Source organism: Octopus bimaculoides, chromosome 4 (genome assembly GCF_001194135.2).
Source record: "Octopus bimaculoides isolate UCB-OBI-ISO-001 chromosome 4, ASM119413v2, whole genome shotgun sequence".
NCBI classification, from domain to species: domain Eukaryota; kingdom Metazoa; phylum Mollusca; class Cephalopoda; order Octopoda; family Octopodidae; genus Octopus; species Octopus bimaculoides.
This window is the reverse complement of record NC_068984.1, coordinates 95,194,005-95,199,603: the sequence shown is the minus strand read 5'-3', so window position 1 is coordinate 95,199,603 and position 5,599 is coordinate 95,194,005. Positions and strand designations below refer to the sequence as shown.

The 5,599-nt window shown below is 42.2% G+C and overlaps 1 protein-coding gene across 3 annotated transcripts in view; it reads left to right on the top strand.

Moving 5' to 3' along the window:
• The first annotated feature begins 1,436 nt into the window (after positions 1-1,436).
• LOC106880552 (uncharacterized) overlaps positions 1,437-5,599 on the top strand; it is a 64,101-nt gene continuing 59,938 nt past the window's right edge. The window contains exon 1 of one of the 3 annotated variants that reach the window (XM_052967289.1): positions 1,437-1,526. The gene's annotated coding sequence lies outside the window, so the exon portion shown is untranslated. The remainder of the gene's footprint in view (positions 1,527-5,599) is intronic. The other 2 variants (XM_052967288.1, XM_052967287.1) reach the window with 2 other exon arrangements.

Here is a 5,599-nt window from a genome sequence, read left to right as displayed (position 1 = left end):
CCATTCTTCTATCCCAAGTTTCCTCATTGACCACCAGATAAGGGATCGGGGGACCCTGTCAAAGGCTTTCTCCATGTCAACGAAAGCCAGGTACAGAGGTTTATCCTTAGCTAGGTATTTCTCCTGCAACTGTCTCACTAGAAATAAGGCATCAGTAGTGCTTTTACCTGGCACGAACCCAAACTGCATCTCATCTAAATTGATTTGCTCCCTAATTAGTTGGGCTATGACCCTCTCTGTAACTTTCATAACCTGATCTAACAGCTTGATGCCTCTGTAATTATTTGTATCTAAAGCGTCACCTTTACCTTTGTAGCAGTTAAAAATGATAATTCTGTCCACTCAAATTATCATTTCTGCAAAGCTTTAAAATTTCCAAATGAAACTATTGGCATGTACTGCTCAGACAGTAAGGTAAGATTGTCAGCACTACCAGCTCCTCCTCAAGCTGTTATCGATCTTCTGGGAGGCACTTCCATCCAGTCAAAGGATTTTCTGAACAGTATCAGACAATACAACTCTGCATTTCAAATGACATTGTTTGGTTGATCTAAGGAGATAGTTGAACACGGATTTATGCTGATATTCAAACTTCTAGGGCAAGTCTATTGCCTCATTGGTTCCCTGTTACTCACAAATGAACAACCAAAGTTCCTCCAAATTTACTTTGAGTGATATGGGATAACAAACCCAAAGGAGCTATCAAAACTTCAGATGATGGGTCGTGTTAGACGCAGCACCGACCACCGCAAAGGAGAGTATATCCACTGACAACTTTTTGGTGCGTTCAAAAATCACACACTTCTCACCCCCAATTTTCTATGACAGGGTCTGGAATCCTCCAAACAGATGCACGACATGTCACTTAGTCAAATTAGCCCACCATTTTACTCCAAAAATGATTTGTCGTCAATGCTGCACTTTCCTGTATCACCTACTTCACCATAACTGTAATATATATACAAACTATGCCATTTTAATCTCGAGTAATGCTGCGTATCTCTGCTAGTACAGGTATAAAATAAGAATTGATGGGTATGATAAGGCACCAAAATATAATCCAATGTAATAAAATATAATAAAGGTATGATATGATGCCAGTAGGGTCTATTATGTAATAGATTGCCTAACTCTATTGGCATTATACCATTAACTTTGGTAGGCCCTCAGTTTCATGTGCGTCTATGCTAACAGCATTAATATAGTTGAGTGATCTCCATCTTCTATTAGAGTGCAGGCCTCTCCATAATATAACAATTGTAATGCATTTGAAACCAGAATAAACCAAATGTTATATTGTATGAACTTGTAATTCTTCAATCATAAGTTAGTGCCATATCTTAATAACCACCATGTCTCCTTTAAAAGTTTAAAAGAAATTACTTGCTTATGCATTTTTTCTTTTTTTTTTTTTTGTTCTTAATTGTATTTGCTTTTAGAATTTCAGAATCAAAGAAATCCCTCCAAAAGGAAATTGCTGCATTAGAAGAGAAGAATAAATCATTAAAAGAAGCCCAGAAATCTTAGTGAGTATACCTATGAATACTCATACTTACATATTCGCATACACTTATACACACACCATATGTTTATAAATGCATCATATCTACTTCATGCAATGGTTTTTTTTAATATGTATATGTATATGTAAAAGGAATGTAATAGTACATTACGAAGGATATGTCATAAGCAATTAATAATTATTTATGCATATATCAATGACCAAACATGTAATCATAAATTACATAAAAGAAGAGTGTTTATAATTATGAATAAATCACAGTTTTATTCTGAGGAGGTATAATATGAGTGAATATAGTGGCTTTATTGTCGTTTTTGACTGCTATTTCTAAACATGTAAAGGTTTTTGCAACACTCTCCATTATAATTGTGATTTATTCATAGTTATAAACACTCTTCTTATATATTTGTTTGTTGTTAACACAACATTTCGGCTGATATACCCTCTGACCTTCATCAGGTGTCTTGGGGAAATTTCGAACCTGAGTTCTCATTCCCAAGATATTTTTCGATGTTATTATTATTATTATTATTATTCATCCATGCTGGCAAGGGTTGGACGATTAGACTAAGGACTGGCGAACCAGATGTCTGCACCAGGCTCCAATCCGATCTGGTAGAGTTTCTGGAGCTTGATGCCCTTCCTAACACCAACCATTCCGAGAGTGTAGTGGGTGCTTTTACGTGCCACCGGCATGAGGGCCAGTCTGGCAGTACTGGTAACGGCCACACTCAAATGGTGTTTTTTACATGCCACCTGCATAGGAGTCAGTCCAGCGGCACTGGCAATGACCTTGCTCGACTGTTCTGTTCAAGCGCCAGTAAGGTGACACTGGTAAAGATCACACTCAAATGGTGCTATTTACGTGCCACCAGCACAGAAGCCACACAGCTTCTCTGGCAGTGATCCTGTCAGATTGAGCTTTTAGTGCTCCACTAGCACAGGTGCCAATCATCGAATTTGGTTCAATTTCGATTTCACTTTCCCCAACAGGTCTTCGCAAGCAGAGTTTAGTGTCCAATGAAGGAAGGTTGGCATGGGTGCCAGTCGTCGAATTTGGTTTGATTTTGGATTTGATTTCGACTTCACTTATCTCAACAGATCTTCGCAAGCAGACTTTTGTGTCCAAAGAAGGAAAGGTATGCATAAGTGGGCTGGCTACACCCCTGGTAAAGGCCATGGGTTGCATATTTCCAAAGGTCTTGGTTATTAGTCATTGCCTCAATGAGGCCTAATGTTCGAAGGTCGTGCTTCACCACCTCATTCCAGGTCTTCCTGGGTCAACAGGTTCTTTCAACTGCTAGGGTGTGCCACTTTTTAGGTCCAACTTTCCTCTCAAGGTACTTACACCCTGTCGAGTATGCACACTGACATTACACATCCATTGGAGTATACTGGCTTCGTTTCTTGCGAGCTTACGCATGTCCTCAGCAGTCACGGCCCATAGTCTGCCTTTTACTCTGAGCGAGAGGCCCTTTGTCACCAGCAGAGGTGAGAGTTCTCTGAACTTTGCCCAGGCTATTCTTATTCCAGCAGCTAAACTTTCAGTGCACCCTCCCCTGCTACTGACTTGGTCACCTAGGTAACAGAAGCTATCAACTACTTCTAGATTTTCTCCCTGGAATATGACAGAAGTTATTCTCTGCACATTTTCAGTGTTTATTGCTCCTGAGCATCTGCCACATACAAAAACTATCTTCCTAGTTACCCTTCCTTTGATATTGCTGCACCTCTTATGTGTCCATAGCTTACACTGGATACATCTTACAGAGTTTCTACAGATCGAGCAGGGCCATCTACCTGAAGGAGTTTGTGGTTTGTCTACTTTCTTACTTATTAGGACTTTGGTTTTAGCTAGGTTGACTCTAAAACCCTTTGATTCTAATCCTTGCTTCCACATCTGAAACTTCTCCTCTAGTTCTGATAGTAACTCAGCAATTAGAGCAAGGTCATCAGCATAGAAGAGCTCCCAGGGGCATCCTGTCTTGAATTCCTCTGTTATTGCCTGGAGGTCTATGATAAATATGAGAGGGCTGAGGACTGAACCTTGGTGGACCCCTACCTCTACCCGGAATTCTTCACTGTACTTGTTGTCAACCCTCACCTTACTGACAGCATCCCTGTACATGGCTTGCACAGCTCTCACGAACTATTCATCTATCCCTAGTTTCCTCATTGACCACCAGATAAGGGACCGGGGGACCCTGTAAAAGGCTTTCTCCATGTCAACAAAAGCCAGGTACAGAGGTTTATCTTTGGCTAGGTATTTCTCCTGAAGCTACCTTACCAGAAATATAGCATCAGTGGTGCTTTTCCCTGGCACGAACCCAAACTGCATCTCATCTAAACTGACTCTCTCCCTAATTAGTTGGGTTATGACCCTCTCCGTGACTTTCATTACCTGATCCAACAACTTGATACCTCTAATTATTTGTATCTAAAGCGTCACCTTTACCTTTGTAGCAGTTGACTATGGTGCTGCTACACCAGTCATTGGGTATGACTCCTTCGTGTATCACCTGGTTAACTATACGGGTGACTAGGCTATAGCCGACACTGCCAGATATTTTGAGCATCTCTGCAGTGGTTCCTGATGGGCCGGGGGGCTTTCCCTATCTTCATACTCTTGATTGCTTTATCTACCAAGGTACTGCCAATTCGGATAGCTGTCCCTCTGTTGGGTCGACATTTGGCAGACTCTCTTCCATTCATTCTCTGTATTGAGCAACCTTTCATAGTGGTGTCTTCAAACCTCTCTCTTTGCAGCCACGTTTAGTGCAAGTGTACCATCATCCGTGCGGACACATTTCTCTCCTACGACATCAAGATTCTCTGTCACACACTGTCTTGCAACACGAAATACTTCAAGTCTTTGGTCTTCATGGCACAGAACATAGGCAAATTTTTTCTTATCTGCTTCCCCTCTGGCTAAATAAACCTGTCTCTTAGCTTTCCTTCTGGCAGTCTAATGCAATTACCTGCTACCTCCATTCTTCCAGTCCTTCCAAGCCTGTTTCTTTTCCATAATAGCCCTGTCAACCACATTGTTCTACCACCACGTTACCTTGGGTCGAGAGTGGACTTTGCACCATCCACAGACCTGGTCAATGGCTCTCAGTAGGTTGTCCCGTAGAAACCTCCAGTTGTCTGCCACATAATGTGATGCTATATCCCCTTCTATTTCGTCAAAGGATTCTTTGCCTGAGAAGGTCTTGGCATTTATAAGCAACCATCTTTCCCTTTTTCTGGCGAGGATGTAGTCAATTTGGCTCGTGTGTCTGCCAGAATGGTAGGTGACTAGGTGACGGGCGTGTTTCTTGAAGTTTGTATTGCAAAGCATAAGATCATTCGCATCGCAGAACTCCAGCAGTTTGGTTCCCTCCTCAATGCGGGAATCAAAGCCATAGCCGCCATGTACACCATGGAAGCCCCCTGCATGTTGTCCAAAATGTCTATTGAAATCATCAGCCACAAAGAGAAGGTCCCTGTCATTCGTCAACAAGGTAGTTTGCTATAGGGTGTCATAAAATCAGTCTTTCTGCCCATCAGGTAGCCCCGGTTGAGGGGCATAGGCCGAGATAATGGTTGCTGACCTTGATTACGTTATCAACCCATTTCTCCGCAAGAAGTATACCCACGCCCCTGACCCCGTCAGTGTTCCCTGCCCAGAAAGTTTAGTACCTGTGTTTTTGCCTGTTAGGAGCCTAGCGGAACCTCCTCTCCACCTTACTTCTTGGGTGCAGCACAAATCTATACATCTCCATTCAAGCATCTCAACAATCTCATCAGACCTACCTTTCAGTGTGCCGACGTTGTGTGTGCCAATTCTGAGGGTGTGGGAGGTGTGGGCCTGTGCAACCCTGGGATGAGGGACAGAAGTGTCATGTACCTGAAAAGAAAACTTGCATTTGGCAGAATTCATAAGCAAAAAATAGCCTACAACCTGCATACACTACACCATTTTTATGCGCTATATGATCAATAAACCCTAGGTAGGAGTGTGGATGGCGTTAGGCCGTTAGAAGTGTTCGTGGGAGACAAACAAGGGTGACAGAGGATAGGAACTTTCGATAAAGT